Consider the following 22,183-nt stretch of genomic DNA (forward strand, 5'->3'; position numbering starts at 1 on the left):
TGTAAGGGTGGGACTGGTAGGAGAGGAGGGAACAGGACTGCAATCAGTCTGTAAAGTGAATAAATAAACCAATGGAGAAAAAGAAAAGAAAAAATAGGATTTTTACCAAAATATTTGTAAAATTAACTTTTAAGTTGTATAGAAATTTTATTAAAACAAATAATAAATTTTAACCATTATTGTTTTCTAGGTGAGTTACCATGAATTTATTTTATTTTATTTGCAAAGCATTCATACTAAAACAAGTTAAATGTGCCAGCAAATTCTTTTCCAATTTGACTGAGAATTAGGGGAGGGGTGCAATGACCCTACAAAGACAGATGATCCATTACCAGGTGATCTCTAACTCATAGGGTTCCGGTAACCCAAACGTTAATGGAAATATCTCTAAGCAAAAAACAAGGAACGAAGGCCTGGACTTGTCACCATGGCCTCACAGCCCATAGGAGAACTTACTTATCTGTCCTTCAGTTACCTCATATTCCAATCTGAAAATTCATAGTCCCCACTAGATATAGCCCTTTCCTAGCCCATTAAACTCTCATGTGTATATCGTGATTAATACAAAACACTTGGGTCTTATTTAAGGAGCTGCATAGTTTTTTTTTTTTGTTGTTTTTTTTTTTTAACAATAGGATGGTTAAAAACTAGCCTACAGGCAAGTCGTGCAAGATGTTCAGCATATATGCCCGCCTTCCTGTTGGCATGGCCTCAGGTTGGCAGGTGAATTCTGTTTCTTACAGGAGCAAACAGGTGCTTCAGTGTGTTTCAGAAGTCGTCGCTTTCTTACAAAACGAAGTAATTGACATTTTTCTTATTTCTGAGATCAAATTTTCACAAATCATTCAACCCGGATGAGCTGAGAAGGCTATTGACATGCTGACTGCTGAAATACGGTAGACCCTTCAGAACATGATACTCAAGTATTTCCTCCTAATCTCTTACTTTAGCAAAATGTCTGAATGTATAAGGAGGAAATAAGAGTAAAGAGAGTTTGTCTATAAAGAGGAAGCCAAGAAGGAGGGCAGCATAGATTTGTGTGAGCAATTTGGTACTCTACTGAGTCTGGCTTTATAGTAACAGTATGGTATAATAACAGTGCACAGTAGAACTTACTTTTATTTTTATAAAAAATGGCACACGCCTTTAATCCCAGCACTTGGGAGGCAGAGGCAGGCAGATTTCTGAGTTCGAGGCCAGCCTGGTCTACAAAGTGAGTTCCAGGACAGCCAGGGCTATACAGAGAAACCCTGTCTCGGAAAACCAAAAAAAAAAAAAAAAGTTTTTAATAATTAATATTATGAATGATAAGGTGCAGGGACATATTTCATTAACTAAAAATAATATTTTATGTTAATAATGGATTGAAATCTTAGCAGTTTGCAAAGGTGTCTCATGGAGGTCATTTGTTACGAGTTAGCTCAGGGCCTCAGGTTGTAGTTCTGTGACATAGCAGGGGTCCACCATACACAAGACCCTGGAAGTGATCCTCACATGGCCCAACAAGAAGTTAATGTAAATTATACCTGGATTTTAACAATTAACTTTTAGTGGTTTTTGTTTCACACTAGAATTTGTATACCCTCTTCCACAATTCAAGTTACTGTAACTTCACCTTAAAAGATTTATGTAGCCCCATCAGTTATAATTCTGAAAGTTTATTGGGTAGGTCACCACTAAACAATGCCCAACTAAAAAGGCTAATCTGTGAATGGAGTAAGTTTTTCCATGAATTTCCTAATTTAGGTATTTGTAGCCCAAGACTGTGTTTAGTGACTATATTATCCACATGCATTTATACAGTTGAAAAGTACAATACGCCACGTATCATGTGAACGCCTTCAGTCCCAGCACTTGGGAGCAGAGGCAGGCGTAGTTCCATGAGTGTGAGGCCAGCCTGGTCTACAAAGCAAGTTATAGGCCAGTCAAGTCTACGCAGTGAACACCTGTCTTAAAATTAGAAGGAAAAAAATTCACTTTGAGACCATTGCCACATTTCTTAAAGGAAGACTCCAAGGTTGTGAGTGTTTTCGTCATGGTCCTCCTCACTGGTCGCAGTCTTGCTATGTGCAGTCATCCCATAAATGTGCTCTGGTTTCCAAAGCTGTATGCAGTTGGCTTGTTCCTCCCCTGCTGCACTCTCACATCGTCTTTAGAATCTTGCTCTGTGCTGCGGTTATTTGTGAAGGACCATATAAATGCGGCAAACTGGAGCAGAAAAGCCTGTTGCTTGCTAATCTTTGTGGAGGAAGCACAAGACTGTTGGTTTTCATGTATAAAGATTTTTCTATATATGACATCACAAGAGAGGTTTGGTTGAGTTTTTGTGCTTCTAGGAAAGAAAAGGAAAGAAAAGGACGGAACGACTCTACCCTCTGTGCTAAGCAGAGCCAGCTGGTGACCACAACCGTGCTTTTTCTCCATACGGGACCCAAAGAGCACTGCCCAACACACTCTAGACCTTAGTGGCTGTCAGTTTAATCAACTGAAAAAAATCACTTTTCTATGACCAAAAAGCGTGTCTATAGGTAACTCCTAGCCTGCACGGCTCTGAAGAGGAACTTTTAGAAAAGTACAGCACTGGAAGTTGTATCAATGTCAAGTCATGTGTGCTTTGTGCTACAAGAACGTTAAATTTCTGGTCTTTATTTTAAGCAGCTGACTGTGAAAAAGAAAGGGATTTGGGATGTGCAAGAGCCCATCTAAGACCGCCTATATGACTATATTAAAAGATATTTTTCTTACACAAATCTGCTTGAAGCTGCTCTTTGTTTGATATGCCATCTTGTCTTTACATAGTAGATAATTCATTCACAACTTTCATGCAGGTAGATAAATGTATTCAAATGAGTGATCTGTATATTTTGTGTCACATCCAACATAATCAGGGATCTGAGTTAAAATTTATGCTGCACTGTTCTTTAACCCCAAATTCCTAACACTCCGTGTGTCTCTCACAGTAACGCTTTGTCTCTTAGCATGACTACCGGTATGGCTTGGTCACAAGCACATACTGTTCTTTGCAGTCTGAATATTCCCAATAATAATTGTACTTTTTCTTTCCCTTTTTCTTTTTCCCTTTCCCCTGCCCCTGCATAGGTTAGAAAGGCTGGTGGATGTCCTGAGGAAGAAGGTTGGAACAGGGACCGTGAGGACCGTGATCTGACTGAAAGCCACCCAGTCTGGGGGAGCAATCACATCTGGTGACCAGGCTGCCTCATTCAACACTGTGTAAACACTAAAAGCCTTAACTTAGCAAACAGTTGTTAGAAGTGGGACACTCCAAGCACATTCCAAGCTGAGATAAAATCAAATCACAAATGTTTAACCACTTTGCTGCTGACTACAGTTATTTATCCAAATATATTAACTACAGGCTTTTACCAACTAGAACATTGCAGCTTATTTTGTAGCTATTTTATATTTGTGCCTTTAATGTAAATCTTTTAGCCGGTATGCTATAAAAAATGTGTGAAGTCAGTTGGGATCGGAGCCCCGCATATGGCCCTTTCTGAATCAAAGTGCAGCAAAGTAAATATTGTCCAAGCCTTAATCCACTGTGTTAGGTCAAAACTTCAAATAAATGCGTTTTCAGTATAGAGTATATTTCTTAACTGATGGGAGAAGCTCAGACATGAGAGAATGTAGCCTACCTTCAGTGTATGTATACAGCTTTTGTTCATACTATTGAAGAATATAGTATAGATGGCATGAATTAAATGTATAATTTGCTTTAATAGGACATTAAAATGGCAATCACCAAGACATGATTTTTGTTTCACTATAAATAATATACACTGTTTTCAATAAAAAGGGCTATTAAAGTACACTTATACATAAATATTGTTGGTATTTTTTAATGTTGAGTCCAGGTAATTATCTAAGCATCATTTAAGCTGTAGAAAGAGCCAAGTTTCTGCTCATAGTTTGGGACACTTTTGGCTTGAAAATTAGCATGTGCCAGTTAGCATGTCTCTATCCTAAAAGGCAAGAATACATAAAACTTGTAAGCATTCTTGTTATTTTCTTAGACTATTCATTTTACTGTGGTAGAAGGGAATCAATATATAATATACAAAAGATTCCAAATAGGAGAGCATAAAAAAAGCATTCTTGCAATTTGGTTCAAATTTCTACTTTGAATTTATTTAAGACATAACTTAAAATAATGAAAGCATAGGCACTTAGCATATGATGTTGTGAATACTCATGAAAAATATTGTCAGTTTTACAGACTGAGTAGCCGAAAGGCCAAGCCTCAAACAGGATGAAATGAAAATAAAAAACAGAGTTAGTGAAATTTTATAATTGGAAACTGTTCTAAGTTCCTAACTCATCTATTAGAGTGAGCTAAAGTATTTATCATTTCCTGTTTTCAGGATAAATATGTTCAGAATGGTAGACTATACCATTCATTCATATGCCGTTAGAAGTATCTGTGTTATTTCTCTTTCAACTCTGAAGCACATTTTGAGTTGTTTTTTTTTTTTTGTCATAGATGAAATATGAATCGAAATACCGATACACTATTTTCTTGTTACTTAATCTATAAAATGAAGATTCATCTCACTGCATTCAGCTTTGAAAGCTGCTCTTGCTTCATGTTCTTAGTGATTTTAAATTACAAGACTTACAAGATAAATAATAGCCGGCCTTAAAATAAATGCTCTGCCCTTGTTCCAGAGACACAGAAAGCATCACAGCCTCTGATAGACCAAACGACTCCTTAAACACGGAAGGTAGTGGCTTAGTTGCCTGTCCTCATGTCCTGGAACAGCCACCCCACCCACCCCACCCCACCCCTCCCCACCCAACCCCTTGTGAAGACATGGTATCTTGCAACTTACCCAAGAGATGTGGGTAAGTATAGAAAATATCCATTCCTGAATGTTTTTAACACAGTCACCGGCAGAAGTTGAATTTTTCGTTTAGCCTTTAGAAACAGACACTTTCCTGAAGTTATTTACTCTGAAGTCTTAGAACACTGAGCACAAATAAAACTATTTTATAACTTCCAGTGTCACTTCGAGCAACCGGTTCCTGTGCTGTTGTACAGAGCAAGAGATTATAAAATGAAACTCATGGAGCACTTCTAACATCCACCACATTTACGAATAGGTTCCCCAAATCATTCAGAAATGTCCCGGACAACTTTTGTCTTGAGTCCTTACACATAAAAATGCCCACCAACACTCTTCTGAGTCATCACTACTTTTTATGTGGAGGAATAACCATAATCACTGAAAAATCCACTTATTAAAAAGCAGGGCATCTATTAAAGAATTCCGTTTGCAGAGTTTCCTTGAGTTTGCCGTAAGCATCACCAAGGCTGTTCCTATAGCAGCATGATAGTTCACGTCTTAGAAAAACAAGCAACCCATTTGAAGAAGAGGTTACTGTTGGTTGTAACACATGACCTGCAAATCATACTCCACATCGTTTTATATTTGGCTCTAGCAGCAGCCGCATGATAACTATATGGATTTTAGTATTGATTTTATTGTTGTATGGTCATTGTTAATTATTTTGATTCTGATAAGGAAACAAATACAGAGCCTTTTGGAACTTCCCAGAGGACTGAGGTCTTGAAACTATCCCCCACTGGAACTATAGGTCTCTAAGCCTCACTGTAGGAAAAGAATAGTATAGCAAATATTTTTCTTTTTAATTTTTCCAGATATTTTTATTGATTCTTTGAATATCTCCTACAGTGTATTTTAATATTTATCCCTACCTGCTCCCCTTAGCTCTTCCAAGATCCTTCACCAAATCCTTATCTGCCCCAACTTTGGATCTTTATTTTTAATTTAATAGCCTAGCAACTAAATTTTGTGCTATCTGGGTAATTATTGGTACAGAGAAATCCACTCGAGCACAGCAAAGATTTTAATGTCTCTGCTACAGAGATGCCCTCATGGTCAAGTCATTTATTGTTCTTGCAGAAAACCCAGGTTGGTTCCCATTACCCAAGTCAGGTGCCTCATAGCTTTCTATAGCTCTTATCTGCAAGATACAACACCCTCTGGCCTCCGTGGGCACCTGTATTCACACAAACACACAAAAGTTAAGCAAGCACACACACACCATAAATAAAAAGTTAAATAGGGCAGCAATTAGAAGCAATGTCTTGAAAGATACATTTTTAAGTTCTGTCATCTCTGCTACCATTGTTCTTTACAGATAGGCATGAGTTCTCTAGTGATCTAAAGATTAGATACATCTCTTTCTGTGTAGTTCAACATGAACTACATATGCAAATCCCTTGATATTACTGTCACCTCTGTGTACTATAGAACAAGTGCTTTGCCTCAACATTCACTTAGACATAGGTAGGCGTATTCTAAACTACCTTTCATTTGGTCTGTTGCTAAAACCCAATGCTGCAGTGTTACAAAAGTGGTAATGTATATTTCCAACACACTCTGCTTCCTACAACGCATATTTGATAAAAAATAAATAAATAAAACAGTTACAGGTAAAGTGGTGGGTTATAAGAAACATATAAGCATTGCAACAAAATTAATGATTAATACATAATAACTTTGAGTTTGATAAATAAGCCATTGTGTTTTAAACTAATTAACAAAAAAACTTTTTGAAATAAATATTTTAAGCTTCTATTTTGTGTGTTTCCTTATCAAAATAAACTGAAGAATCTTATTGGATAACTTACTAATAGAATTTGCTTATTTCACACACAAAAAAAAGGTTTAAAAGATTTAAAAGATTTATAGACTTGATAAGCAAAAGGGTACATAGAAATTAATCTGCATCTAGTTTTTTAGAGATTATAATAACTTCTTGAAGTTCCCATTGTCAAATGGTGATTATACATAAGGCATTATATGATGTAATAACCATAACAGATGTTCAGTCATCTTACATGCAGTTTGCGTCGTTCACAAATTTTTCACATATATTAGTGTGTTTTTGGTAACTCATTTACAGTTAACCTCTGAATCTGGTTATTACATACATAACCACAAATAAACACAAAAGCCTATTTGCCTGTTTAAAATTGATTTGTAAGTCGGTTGTCAGGCTCCAGCGAGCAGCATTTTGTGCATGTTTGGTTGGAAGCGCATGTGGTTTCTGGGGCTTTTAAACAAATACATGAACTGGTTGAAAGATTTATATTGCCCATGCTTAGCTAAATATGTCATCTCCAGAAAAGATGTGATTTATTTTGGCACCATTCTAAAACTCAAATATTTTAAACATTTGTTAAGTTGGAGCTTGCACATTTGAACTAGTAGCCTACGTTCCAAACTAGCGTCTCAAGTTACCAAATGTTTTGTAATCCTTTTACTGAAATAGCCCTTACTGAAAAGCTTCTCTTTCACTGCGTTCCTTAGGATGAGTTTACATCTATAGAGGTTGAAGTTGTTTTTAATGTAGGTCTTCACAAACTTGACAATGACAAATGTGTATTTTTAAGAATCATGAAAGTGATTTTTACCGCGCAGCCTTCCTATGCTCACCCTTGATTCTGCTGTTCTCTGGTGTGTTTTCACAATATGCTGGCACTTGGGAAGCCACCCGCTTAACTATCCAGCTATTAACAAGGATACATTTTAATGCACCAACTATCTAAATGCACCAATGTATCTAAAACTTGTGTTTACTTTTTAGTCACATAAAATTCCTTATCTCAAATCCTACATGTTTTAATACAGTTCCTACACATTGATCTTAATCAAATTTATAAGTATACAATACTGAAGACATTGTACTAGGCATTCATTGTGAAATATATTGCAGTGAAGAAGATCAAGTTACAAACTATTTATTATTTCCTTAATACAGATAAAGGTTGATAAGAGCAAACCTATGAGGTACCCTACAAGCCTCCCTAAGCTATTCCATCTGAACTGAAGTTCCTACCCGCTCAGTCTCTCTGGAGCTGCAGCATGAGCGGGGCTACACTGTGCCTTAAGTCCCAAAGCAGACCTCTTCCACCAGCTCCGTGGCTCCCACAAGCTCTTGTAAGTTAATATAGGGCCATCAGGGATGATTTTCAAGAGAAGGGAGATAGAAATGAGTGCTATAAAGGCTTAAAGAGGAGTAATGGAACGGGAGGGGTTAAACTGTGGTAAGAGGGAGGCAGACAGGATAAAGACAGTAGTACAGAGAGGAATAACACTAAGGATCAAAAAGATCACATGCAAACACTTAAAAGAGTGTACGGAAACTTACCACTATAGAAGCTTCCTAAAATAATATAACCGTATGACATGTACCTAGCGAGTTTAAATGGACTTACCATATAACAAAAATGTGACGTCCCTACTGTGTATCACAGGCTAACAATGGAAAAGCCCAGTGCTACTGATTTTGGAGTTCTTGGCCAGTGAGATTCGATAGACAACCTCTAAATAGTACAGACAATGCTCTTGGTTACCCTCAGAAACTTAGGAGTCAGATCCTCTTGCTGAAGGTACCACATACTTGAGTCACTGGGCATGGAGAAATCGAGTTGACATTGCCCTGGAAGGTTCATTCCCTACTGTCCAGCCTTCACAGTGCTGGAAGATGCTATGTAAACTAGAGGGAGGTGGGGATATGGAGTGATCATCAGCCTTATCCAGATGTGAACTCTGAGAGGTCTAATACCAAACAGCCTGTCGTCAACACACGCCCTCTGTATAATAATGGCTCAAATGTTATGGGTATGACCAACCATCTCTGATAGATTTAAGTCCCACTCCATAACATGAAAGAAATCTATACTTGGCAATATTATCTGAACTAAGAACCTGTGTCAAGACAGGTCATAATCCCTAGGGGAGAACCAACTACTACTATTCTGATAAATGGACACAGTGCTAAAAATGACTCCTAATGGTTTATCATTATACTCATAGATTATTGCATCTCTCCACCCTCACCAGAGAAGTGTTGTTTCTACAATACATGGCTGTTAACCGCAAAGACCCACAACTGGTCAAGGTGCAGAGAATAAGAGACTGCAGTATATTCCACCTTCAATGAGACCTGTGTACTACACCCCATCCTCCTAAGACTCAGGAATTGTTGCTTAAGAGAGCAGAAAGATTGTAAGAGCCAGAGGTAGTGGATGACTGACAAGGAAAGAGTATCTTCCAGACACAGCATGGCAATTGCACATAGGAAATCCTAGCGGTTATGATGACATACACAAGACCTGTGCAAGTTAACCTCGATAAAGTCTCAGCATGGAGATGGGGGAGGGGAATTTTATTATTATTATTATTATTATTATTATTATTATTAAACAGGTTTGGGGAGTAAGTAGGTAAAGTGTTCTAGTGTAAGTACACATAAGAACCTGAGGTCAGGCCTGGTCAACCATCAGTGGAAAGAGAGGCCCCTTGGTCGTGCTAACTTTACATGCCTCAGGACAGGGGAATGTTAGGGCCAAGAACTGGGAATGGGTGGGTGGGGGAGCGTGTGGGGGACTTTTGGGATAGCATTGGAAATGTAAATGAAATAAATACTTAAGAATAATAAAAAAAAACCTGAGGTCAGAAGTCCATCCTAGAGGACAGCTGGCCATGGACACAGGAAGATACTCGAGCGCTCACTGTCCAGTGATCTACAGATTCAGTGAGAGACCTTGACTCAAAACAATATAAAAATTTAAAAAAAAAAATGCAAAGGTAGAAAAATGGGTGAATCAAACAGGCTCATGTTTACCTCTGGCCTTCACACATAACTACAAGGGTGAGTGCACACTCGGATGCACACACAAACGAAAGAGAGGTGGGAGGCAGGAGGAGTCAAGAAAGCATGCTGGGGAGGGTACGTACCCTGCTGGTGGAAGTCAGTGTGGGAATGTCTCCAACGAGAGCTTTCACATGACCCACCTAGACTTCTGGTCATTTACCCAAGGGCTTTGCGGCAACATATCACAGAGACTTGCACATCCGGGTTTATTGCAACACTGCTCATAATGGTTGAGCTATGAAACCAACATTAGTTAAGGGGAAATGAGGCACATAGACACAGTGGAACATTTCAGCATGTAGAAGGATGAGCTATGTCATTTGAAGGCTACAACCATTGATGACTGTCTTAAGACAGACTCAGAAAGAAGTTATTGAATTTGTAGTTCCTAGACTTTATATAGATGTATGAAATTGTGTGTGTGTGTGTGTGTGTGTGTGTGTGTGTGTGTGTAATGAAATAGAGAATCTGTCTGAGGGACAATGGGAAGTGAAGAGGTGAGAAGAAGGATGGGGAGCATGCAGAGTATATTCTCAACATGCAATACAAACGTACAAAAACTAGAGCATGACGTTCATTTTTTAAAAAGGGATTTGCTGGGCATATTGGCACAGGTCTGCAGTCTCGGCATTTAAGAAGCTAAGGCAGGAGAATTCAAGTTCAAAGGCAGCTCTATATACTTATTCTGTCTCAGAAAAAAAATAGTCATAACAATTAATAATAATAATAATAATAATTATTATTATTATTACTATTATTATTATTATTATTATTATTATTATGCAGAACTCTGGAAGCAGTGATCCCTCTGTGCTGGAGTGTGGACTCATGATGAGTGGCTACAAAGACATTGTGTCATTTATACTGTGTAGTGAACTTAGGTCACGTACACATCCCCAGGATTGAGGTGGACAGTAAGAGTCCGTGGAACAGTCTATAAAGTAGGAATGTGTAAACTGATATTATTACCTTTAGAAAAACGAGGTTGTCTCATACAGGCCTTCTTGCTACATTTACCTCTTGTGTGTACCAATATTGTAGGTGATTTGCCTTTAAAATCAGAACGTGAATGGCAGGGCTTCATTTCTGCCCCCGTATGTACTGTCCCTGGTGTTCTTGGCTTACATCCACTCCCACCTGTTACCATTTTGTCCTGCCATTGGCTACAGTGCTGTCTGCTTGGCTTCTGAATGCCCAAAAATGTTTCCTTTGCTGCCTGCTGCCCATGAAGACATAAACTGCTAGAAACAGAGTCTTGGGATAAAGAGCTGTACATCTTCTTCCTAGTACATTTCAGATGTGGTAGCTTACCCGCATCCTCTTGTTCTTCTATGCACCCTCTGCTCATGTCCTTTGGCTTCTGTAAACTGTTTCTCCTTGTCATTTATGGTGACTGACCTTTGAATTATGCGGTACGTCCGTGTGAATGTGACTCTTGTATTTTATGTGAGTTTGTAGTCTTTGTCATTAGAAAACTTTCAGTAATGACTTCTTGCAATAAATTTGCCCCAAACTTCCCTTCCCTCTGCCTCTGGCTCCTTGTTGTGTGGTGGACACTTGACATCTCCCCACAGTGCATTTATTTTTTAGTTATTTTTCACCTCTTTGTGTTTCTAATATTTTCCATTGCTTTGCCTTCAGTTTTAATAACTATTAGGTTGGGTTTGGGGGCGGAGGTTGTTTGTTTTGGTGTCTAATGTTCTAATGTTCTGTCAGTCTTACCCATGGCCCTTTTCATTGCAGATGCTATCTTGTTTTGTTTTGGGTTTTTTGTTTTTTGGTTTAGTTGGTTGGGTTTTTTTTTTGTTTTGGTTTGGTTTTTTTGTTTTGGTTTGTTTTGTTTTGTTTTTCGAGACAGGGTTTCTCTGTATAGCCCTGGCTGTCCTGGAACTCACTTTTGTAGACCAGACTGGCCTCGAACTCAGAAATCCACCTGCCTCTGCCTGGTCACTATAGAGTCACTATAATCTGTGCTGGGATTAAAGGCATGCGCCACTACGCCACTAAGATACTAGCTCATTTTATCTCTCTCTAAAAGTTAGAACTTTCAGCTTCTTACACGCATCTCTCTTTAGCTTGGAGATAGCTTCCACGACTTTCAGGACTGTAAGTGTTCTAAGCTTTCTTTAGGAACATGAGTACATTATGCAGAAAGAGTTTCAGAGTATTTTAAGGCAGTTTCAAGCTTGGACGTGCGGGACCAGCGTGCCCAACAGTCTAGGGCAGACTTCTTCCTAACGCAGTCAGCCCAGTCAGTCTCCCACTGAACACGTGACTGTACGGCCCCTGCACTAAGAGATGCTTCCACTTTGACTGCCCACAACAGAATCTATTTGTAGTCCTCCCTGAGTCTAGGCATAACTCCTGAGTCTCTTTTTATGCTCCTGTCTGGTGAGTTGCACCTTGGCCTAGGTAGTGTGTTCATCGGAAGACCCGGAAATGCTCGGCACCTCTGCAGCTTGCTCACTCTGGCTCTCTGCCCTCCTCCCCTCAGTCTGCTTTGGAAACTCCCTAGACAGCCAGGGCCACCACAGGGCTCATGCTTTGTTTAATGTTTGATCCCTTCCTGTCGGGCGTTGCTATCTGTTGTTCACAGTCCAAAAGCATTGCTTTGTGTATTCTCACCATTATTATTATTATTTTTTTTTTACTTTCTTGGTGGACTTTTATTTTTATTCCTTACGGTTTTAGGATGAATCTGGAGCTTGTTACTTCACAGCTGCAAGTGTGACTTCTGGGAGCTGTCTCCATCTTCCCTGTAACCAGCCATGTCATTCGTGGCTGTTATGACATTCTTTTCTTCAGCCTCGTTTCCCTGACTGCCTTTTATATATTGTTCATTTACATTGTTTTCAACAGCTCCCTTTGGTGCTAAGATACCATGACTTCTCTGTATTGACTCTGAGAAACCAAGTTAAAACTGACTGGCTATCCTTTTATCAGTGTCTCCACAAAACACAACGCTCACCTCAGAAGGAACAAGAGATAGTTTATCGTGAAGCCAAATATGAGTGACCGTGGTCTGGAAACACAGAATAAACTTACCCCAAATTTCATCATGAAGGTTTTATTGTAATATACTTAAAAAGCCGTAAATTAAGACACTTCTCAAATATATTGGTGGGAACATCAGGCGGAGGGGTTGTAGCAAAATGGGGAAACCTGCTGGAGACCTTGGATGCTATCTGACAGCTCTTTGGTGGGAACCAGAGGTCTGTACACGCTTTCCAAAAAAAAGTCTTATTTGCTGGTCACCATGTGTTAGATATGACACAGGAGTCTGAATGTCTATCAAAGTGGCTAAAGATGCCCCCAGATAAATGGAATTTGGTTCTGGGCCCACAATATTCCAACTTCCCCACACCACTGAGCTTGCCAGTTAGTCAACATTTGCAGACTGCTTCTTACCAGGAGTTCTAGTTCACAGCAGTTTTAGAAGTCTTTAGTCAGTATATCTATCTGGTTAGACTCCAGTAGTATCTATGCTAACATTTTCACTGGGTCTCATGTCTTTCCCATGCCTCCTATGACCCTCTTTAGTTTCATTGTGCTTATTTTTAAATGCCTGATTATTGGGCTGGAACTATAGCTCAGCAGAGAGCCTTTGCCTAGCGTGTGTGAGGGCCTAAGGGGTAGGGGGAAAAAACCTAGCTTAAAAGTGGCTTTTATTCCCCTGATTGTGCCTTCTGCTGTGAGATCACCTGTTGAATCCTTAATTTCAAAATTTTTCCCTTAATTGTTGATTTTTCCCGTTTCCCTGTTTTCTTTAATTTACTAGTCATAGTGACTCTAAAATCCAGGTAGGGGCAGAGAGAAGACTCAGTGGGTAGGGATACTTAACCACCAAGCCTCATGATCTGAATTTGATCCCTGGAACCATTATGATAGGAGAGAACTTATTCCCACAGTTGCCACTGAACCTCTGCATATATGTGTGTGCATGCACACCACACACACACACACACACACACACACACACACCACATAAATACAAATATATAAATGTAATTAATAGAAATCCAGCTTTACAAACTCTAACATTAGAATTATCTGTGAGTCTTTTTTTATTGTCTGTTCTGTCTCTTTGGCATGCCCATTGATTTTTTGATTTCATGTCAGCCATCCTGAATCTCCAGATGGCTTGGCCTTCCTCTAGAGAAGGTTTATCCTTTACTGGGAAGCCTGAGCAGAAACTAAGCATCCTAAACAGGCAAGCACAACACTAGCTTGGGATTGGGTTGCAGTTTGAATAAAGTTCTGTTACTTTTGGTTTTCCTCTTTGCTGTGGAATAGTACACTAGAGCTTTGTGTTGTGAAAGCCACATCTTTATGGAAACTCCTTTAGTTAATCCCATTTTAGCTTCTTAAATATCCTAGTTAGGGATTCTGGTAAATTCAGCTTTGCTGCGTTACAAGAAGGGGCGTAGGCGTCCATTTTGAGGTCTAGAACATTCCAAAGACACAACTGGTTTGACTATTCCTTTGAGCAGGTATCAGCTATTGTGCAAATCTACACAGAATTGCCACCGACCCTCAGGGAAAGTGACCACAGGCCATTGGGTCACCATGCAGTTGATGGCACCTTTCCAGAATCTTGGCCCCTTAGTTGTCTTTGCCTCAACCCCTCTCTGATACTTTGAAGCAAATACTCTTTTGTAGTTTAACCAGCTTTTCTTGTCTTTCTTGGCAGAAGTGTGAGTCTACCAGAGACTATTCTGCTTGGAAGAAGAAGTCAGTGAGTCTAATTCGTGTTTTCATGTCTGGAGGTTACAGACTATTCATCCCCAACTCCACTTGGTTTTTTTTTTAATCACCTTTCTAATGATCTCATTTCTTTTATCCTTTCCACCCCCCATGTATTTTAAGGTATGGGTTTCATACCTGTTTTCTGCTCATTTGGATGTCCCAAGTACTCACACTCTGGTTTTGCTATTACTCCTGCCCACAGTTCCTTCTATAGGTTGCACTTTATAGTGCCTCTATAATATGAGCTGGAACCTGTAAATATCCTCTGTGCTTTGTTTCAAGAGCTGTGTTAACAGCAGACTCCTGCCCGGACACTTGGAAACGTGTGTGAGCCTTGGATCACTTCTAAAGCTTGATTTGAAATTGATGGGGTTACTCAGATGATACTATTTTTTGTTGAAAAAATTCCACATGGGGGCTAATTTTTTATTGTAAAACTTGTAAGGAAAACTTTTTTGTCCCATTTATAGTTTGAATTCTAGTTTTCTGTCCTTAGGCATGTCCCAGCTTTGTCTCCTATACCCTGATACCACGATAAACAAGCTCAACCTCACCCCATCAACCCTTTGTGCTTCAATGCTCAGGACCCTGCCTCTTAGACTAGGGGCCTTCAATGACTCTGCTGGTGGTGGATTTCAATAAAAAAAAGATTGTCATTTTCTGTCTAATACTTTTAGTTTCCTGTAGGAGGGACTAAGTAGATCATAATGGGAAACCATGGTCCAGCTCAAATATTTGAGAGAGAGAGTTAGAGAGAGGCAGAGAGAGGTAGAGAGAGGCAGAGAGAGGCAGAGAGAGAGGTAGAGAGAGGCAGAGAAAGAGAGGCAGAGAAAGAGAGGCAGAGAGAGAGGGAGAGAGAATCAGAGAGAGGCAGAGAGAGATAGAGGCAGAGAGAGGTAGAGAGAGACAGAGAGAGATAGAGGCAGAGAGAGGTAGAGAGAGACAGAGAGAGATAGAGCGAAGCAGAGAGAGGAGAGAGAGAGAGAGAGAGAGAGAGAGTTGTGCCACAATGCTCTGATTTAGTATTACTTGTATACAAGAGTAAAAGGAGCAATAATTATCTATCTTCCGAGAACAATAACTGTAACTCTGGCTCTACCAATAACTACAAACAATTTTTCATTAAAAGGAGAAAATGATTGAATACTCCAAATTAGCCCTGGCAAGAAAAAATAACAGCTGTCTAAAACGAAGTGTTTGAGTTATGAGCCATGAGCCACTTTGGTTTATCTGTAGCCAAAAGCTTCGAAATCCTTATTCAATTAGCCACGTTGCTGGGGAGGGCCCGGTTGCCCGAACACGAGCTGCCTAGTAGTGACTAAGAGCTATCTCTGACGCACAAGTTCAGACCTTGCAACTCTGTTTTTGTTGTTTGAACTTTCTTCTCTGTTGTAGCTAGGGATCCGGCATGGAATTTAAACACTTGTGTGGTAACTCCGTCCCTTCAGCCATTGTGTTGTTAAGCTCCAGCTAACGAACTTTAACACTGGCTCTAGTCAGGCAAGACTTAGGAACCAGCAGCCGTCAACAGTTCTAGTTTTACAACTAAAACTATGCGGTTTATCTGTCTTTACAGCATCTAGATGTTCTTGCCTGCCCAGTCCAGTCACTCCATAAAATGCCTTCGAAAATACATATGAAAATAGATAGACCAAGATACGCTAAAAAAAAAAATAATAAAATAAAAACCAAACCTTAGGAAGCAAGTTTCATTACAGAAGTTTATCTGCTCTGGCAGAAGGTTCAAAATGTGTGCCTGTGTTAAAAGTTAGGCACTCAGCTGAAATGCAGAGAGCAAAATTCCATAGTGTTTGAAAGGTGAGAACTGTGAGGAACAGCCAGCACGCATGCTGTCTCCTGTGCACTTTCCTTCCCCACCAATGTCTTTAGTTGCTTAGGGATCCTCTTGCCCATGTCACAAAGAATGTCTCAGAGCCCTGTGGATTATGCACACATTGGATTGCTAAGGACAAATGCTGTGTTGAAATCTCTGGGCTATGTTTCACTTCCAAACATATTCTGAGTCTAAAATCTAAGTGCCTGAAAAGGGGGAGACAGCTTCTTCTGTGATTCATAACTTAGTTCTAAAGGCAGTGCTGAGAAATTCAAGTGTGCTTGGAACGTTTCCATAGTAATTCGATATCAAGGACATCAGTGTTTCTGCTTTAAAGTTTTGCACTGTAGTTAAATGTGTGTTGATCACCAATCATCACTTAGGGCCTTGTTACATCATAGTTTGATCGCTTTGCAAAAGTAAAATGGTTTTGCATCTTAATCATGGTCATCTCCTAAAGAATAGCTAGATACTTTCGTTAGGTGACTAAAGGAATGGAAATATATAATCTTGTTTGCCAATAGGACTGTCAGGGAAAGCTTTTAAGGTCAGAGTTGCCTTTCAGTTAAAGCTCCAAGAATAATCACTTTATTTCTACTTTTATAAAAAACTGTACAAACATATCATATTATAGGCTGTAAGTTTAAATATCACAAATATTATTGTCTAAATTTTAAGAAAACTGTCTGAGCCTGTTATACTGGCTTTTCTCATGAGGCAGCTGTCTAGGCCAACTCTAGAGGTTCTCTGCTGAACTGTTTTATTTTCATGTGTGTGGCAAGAAAACCAATAAAAGTTGGAGTCTGTGCTCCCAGCACATTCTCCCTTCCAGTGAGCTCCAATCCTGAACTTTTATTGTTTAATTCATTTACTTACCATTTTAATTACAACTACATCTACCTTCATTCATTTAAGTCTAATTCATCCTTCAAAAACACTTATTGCCACCCCCTACATGAAGCAGTCCCTAATTCCCTACCCACACAGCCAAGTAACTCTCTGTTCCCTGTACATGGTGACACTGTCTGCAGCTCTCTATTAGGGCGGTTGGTAAGCTTTCTCTCCTCTCCTTATCCCTGCCCTGTCTCCCATTAGAATGCAAGTTTTTGGGGACCAGAGCTTCGCTCTTGTACATTTCTTTGCGCAGGTAAATACTTGGGTATTCTTCTTCAATGCTAAAACCTATATTTTCAAACTACATTTGTTTTTGGTAACATTTGTATGATGTGTCTTTAAAAATATTAAAAGATTAAGACTAAATGTTTTTGTCTATAATTGTGTTAAAATAGATTTATCTCATCAACTCGTCTAGCACTGGAACAGGGCAGACATGGTGTCTGCCTGAAGCTTGTCATTGTGTGACGCCATCAGTTTCAAGTAAAAGGTTACTGAACATTGTTACAGCCGATGATGCTAGTGTTTAAGGGAGATGCTTAGCTGGTTCATTGTAACTCAAGGTTTCCTATGTAGTTGTTTAGATGTGTCTCAACAATCCTAAGTTTGAAGCTCTTCTCTGGTAAAGTGAAGTCGTGGTTTCCTTTTGCTGACTCTGAAGGTCATACAAAGTTTCCACCCTACAGAGCAGTCCAGTTACATACTCACTAAAGAAGGGCAAGACTAAATAGCTTTCCAGAACCAAGGGAATCCAAATGGATGAATAAAATCCAGATTTCAGCCAGCGTGGTGTTCTCAGCTGCCTTCCAGTGCTGCTTCATCTGCTCTCAATTCCCATAAAATACCTGGAGTTTTATGTATGCGGTCTGGGTTCACACTTTCTTAGTCTTCCAGTTATATATTATTCTTTCAAACGCTGAGCTGTATTTGCAGATAATGTGAGAGGAAAAAGCAAACTGTGCATGAATATTGCTCCCCAAGCTATGACTCCAAAAAAATGAATATTTAATTATCATTTCATGCATCTATATAGTCTCCACCAGTTGCTGTCGTAGGACATATTGAAGATCCTCGGGTCTAAGGTGTGAGCCGTTCTGCAGAAGCAGGTCTGTTGTGTCAAGGCTTCCTGAAATACTGAAGCACGGAGTAATACTCCTGTGGCTATGACATCACCACACGGAAAAGCTTAAGCTACTTTAAAAGTGTTTTCTTCTCCTAAATATACCCTTAACTACATCTAACTAAAGACACTTCTCAGTATAGTGTGTGCTTGGAAACTGTTTCCAGTGTGTACCTTGCAAAGCTAACCTTCTTGAATATGATTGACTGCCTGCTGAGTGATCATTTCAGGAGTGTTCTGTTTGCAATTTTCTAGGAAATGTTGCTTCTTTACTCATCAAGGAAGAGCAAACCAGAAATGCCAGCATTGTTTACCGTGTGGAAAATTAAAATTATCTTAATGAAGAGTGTCCACATGCTGGCACATGGCCAGATGAATCATATTTGTCAAAGTTGCCAAAAGGTTAGGACACTTAACTGTCTTCACTCTCAGCTTGGAATTCATCAGACAAGAAAGTGCTATTGGTTCTTCGCTTTCATATTTAACATCTACAATTCCCTTAGCTAATATTTTTTCACTTGGGATTATCTTTTCAGTTACATGCTCTCCCAGCTTTTCGAAACCACATATGGAAAACATTTTTTTTTTTACAATTTTCACATTTGAGTAAAATAACATGGGAATTGAAGAATCTGCGTGTGTGCCATCAGCAGACATGTCTAAAGCTGGAAAGGGGCAACCATTCCTACTGTCCGGTTCGTCAGTCACACTGTCTCCCTGTCGGCTGCTAAGAGCTGAAACCTGTGCCATCACGGTCAACGTTTTGACAGATTTTATTGTAAGCCTTACTGCTGTAAATTCTCTTTGAGCCAAAATTTAACATATTAAATGCTCACAAACGACTTTTACTGTTTGTGATCCAGAAAATGAAATAATCTGATATGTTATTTTAAATGATGGAAGTAAGTGGACAGTTTAACTCTTTCCGTGTGTGTTACATATTAAGTTTTGGAAGAATTCTCATTCTCCATGCAAAAGGCCCCTACATTATCACCAGAACCATATGTATGCATTCTTGTGATTAGGGCATTAGAAAAGACATAAAGAGAACATTATATGATTTATATGTTCTCAGTAAATTTTATAATCAAAATAATTCCTTTTTAAGTTAAAAAGTAACACCCCAAACTATGAGCCACTTAAAAACTCTGGAGCAACCCCTTTGCTTACAGGGAGCTTCTCAGAGCTCATGTTAGGGAGAACTTAGTATGTCCTTTATCTGTTCTGGCCACTCAGGGAATTTTAGAAACATGATCCCAGTCGTTGCTATTCCTAGGAGACTGCCAATCAAGATTTTTTTCTCTCTCTCTAAAACATCTTCAATGACCATGACCATTAATATTTACCTATAAATGCGTTTGTACACAGGCTCAACCGTAGCACATTAGTGATGACAAAAAGAGTTTGTTACTCAGTTCTTTACCCTAAAATAACTCAAATCAACAAATATTTATTGAATGTCTACTGTGTGCAAATAACCCTGGGCTGGGCAAGTTTTAAAAGCCACCCAACTTTTCCAATTGGCAAATCAAAGCGTTATTTTTTTTTCAATCATCACAGAAGCCACTTTTGTGTCCTTAAGGACAAAGTGTACGAGGACGAGGACGGCAAAGAAGAGAAGGTGAATTCACAGCATGAAAACAGGAGAGAGGTTACCCTAAAATACCATCAGTGGACGGCATCATCTGTTATGTATGTATGTATGTGTGTGTGTATGATTGTGTGCATGAGACTGTATCATGTATGTATGCATACATGTCCATATACATATCTATATATTCATTCCAGAAAATTATGAGTGTATTTGAGAGAAACAGCCTGTGCTACAGTGACGTTAGAATAGATATTAACATTTGAACATATTAATGTATAAATAATGATATATAGTGATATTAATATTTAAATCCAGAGATTTGTTTTTAAAATAGACTTTACAAGTTTGATTAGTGTTAAGTCCTGTGATGCCAACCATCAAACCAAAATTGTTACTATATTACAGACCAAAAATTCAACCTAGAGTCTGCTGTTCTACAGAGCAACTTCCTCTAGAGTCGATTATGGCATGACCCTGTCGACGGCAGATTTCTAATCAAAGACTTCACTTCTACATTGTTACCGCAGAAGTTACTGAGGAAGGCTTTAATAAGAAGATCACATCATAGTAAAAGAAGCCACTTCAAAGCTAAATGTAAAGGTTCTAATTGATGTGAGAAAATGAAAATAAAGCTACCAGGAAGAAGAAAACATCAAGTGTTTCACTGTCCTGTTCCAGTCTCTGCATCTCATTTTGTTAATTCTCAGAAAGAAAACATTATCTGGGCTCACACCAAGTAACTGCAAGTATCGTCTAAGTGAGATATAGTAAAGGAAGGCTGACGCAACATTCATTATTCCCGAATGGAATTGGTTCTGCATGTTTCACATAGAAGATGTGTGCATGGATTGACTGTAGAAGCTTATTGCTGAGATTTTTACTAGGGGTATATTATGTTAACTTTAAAATGTTTCTTTTTAAGGAGACAATTTTTGCCATCTATTGGTAGGCTAATGTTACATTCTAATCAAAACGGACTCTAAATAACATTTGTTATCCAGAAGTTTTTCTTTCTTAAAAATGTCTGAAATTAATTCCTTAGTAACCTGATGGGGAAAATGCTGTTCAAGTTTTTTAAAATCTTACATTTGCCTAATGGGATTGTTCAATGTTAGCGTTGCCTGTACCTCTTCACATCTTATTTTAGTTATTTGACACACCGATCTGGTTCATTATTTTCAAAGACTACTGGTTGCTCTGTAGTAAATTTCTACAGTTGTTCACTTGAGGTCTCGAAATGACCTTCTTAAACACAGTAAGCACTTTGCATGACAATGTTGCAGTGCTTTAGTGTCTTCTGTTTATAAAGGAAAGTCTTTAGATGTGTTTTAAATCAAGTTTCACATGTGTGAGATCTAATGCTTGTATTCAAGAAGAAATAAGTCTGTAGAGTTTATTCCAATTTCCACTTAATTCTCTCCTCCCAAACTCCTTTGGCCAAAGTTCTTGAATATTGGGACCCTCTTACCTAGGACCTAGCCTGCGTTCACCTGCCCCCTTGTGGTGTTTTTATCCAAAAAGTTAATTAATTTCTGAAACTTGACATGACACAGTCTGAGCCAAGAAACCTCATTCTTTGGCATTCAGAGGCAGCAGAGTTCTCTTCTATTAGTCAGTCAGTGGCTAACATAACAGGACAAAGGAAATCATTTAAGGTTTTTGTTTAACCCAGAGCCTAAGAAGGAATTGGGCACATGAGAAATAAATGCATGGAATAATCTGGAGTAACTTAATTTTCTCTAGAATCTTTGTTAATGACCTGAAGTCTAAGAACTAAAGAGTTATTTCAAAAGTTTTTTTTTTAATTCAACCTAACATTTGTTCTATGTTGATATTTTCCTTTTTTTCCATGAGTGAAGAGGCTGCTACTCTACTTAAATTTTAAGTAAAGTTTCCAAGTCTCCTGTCAAAGATACATGTATAACTGTAAAAATAAGTTAATATATAATCACATATTTTATATGCTTGACACAAATATGCTATTTGTCCTTCTTCATATGCCCTAAGACTAATTATGACCCCTTTAATTGAAGGTGACAGGTTTTGTAGATGGGAAAAAGATGTGTGTGTTTGTGTGTGTGTGTGTGTGTGTGTGTGTGTGTGTGTGTGTGTATTTAATGAGCCAACTTACCTTGTCACAAATTCACAGTCATTTTTCTAGATGTAAGACTTAAGGATTATGCCTCTGGTTAATAAATAATAATGTAACGAAAAGGAGAAGGGAAGAAAAGCTCTATTTACATACATACACTATTTGTCTTTCTTTGAGATGGTAATAGATTATTGTTAT

The 22,183-nt window shown here is 38.7% G+C and overlaps 1 long non-coding RNA gene across 3 annotated transcripts; it reads left to right on the top strand.

The window, feature by feature from the left end:
• The first annotated feature begins 13,695 nt into the window (after positions 1–13,695).
• On the top strand, positions 13,696–21,617 carry Gm20016. Of its 3 annotated transcripts, none has more exons than XR_105484.4 (3): positions 13,696–18,701; positions 19,860–19,991; positions 20,299–21,617. It is a non-coding gene; the product is annotated as a predicted gene, 20016 (long non-coding RNA). The 3 variants fall into 3 exon arrangements; XR_872776.3 differs by lacking the exon at positions 13,696–18,701 and adding an exon at positions 18,729–19,077; XR_003950172.1 differs by lacking the exon at positions 13,696–18,701 and having other exon boundaries at positions 19,119–19,991.
• The last annotated feature ends 566 nt before the right edge of the window (positions 21,618–22,183 follow it).

This window comes from Mus musculus, chromosome 12, assembly GCF_000001635.26.
Source record: "Mus musculus strain C57BL/6J chromosome 12, GRCm38.p6 C57BL/6J".
Taxonomy (NCBI): domain Eukaryota; kingdom Metazoa; phylum Chordata; class Mammalia; order Rodentia; family Muridae; genus Mus; species Mus musculus.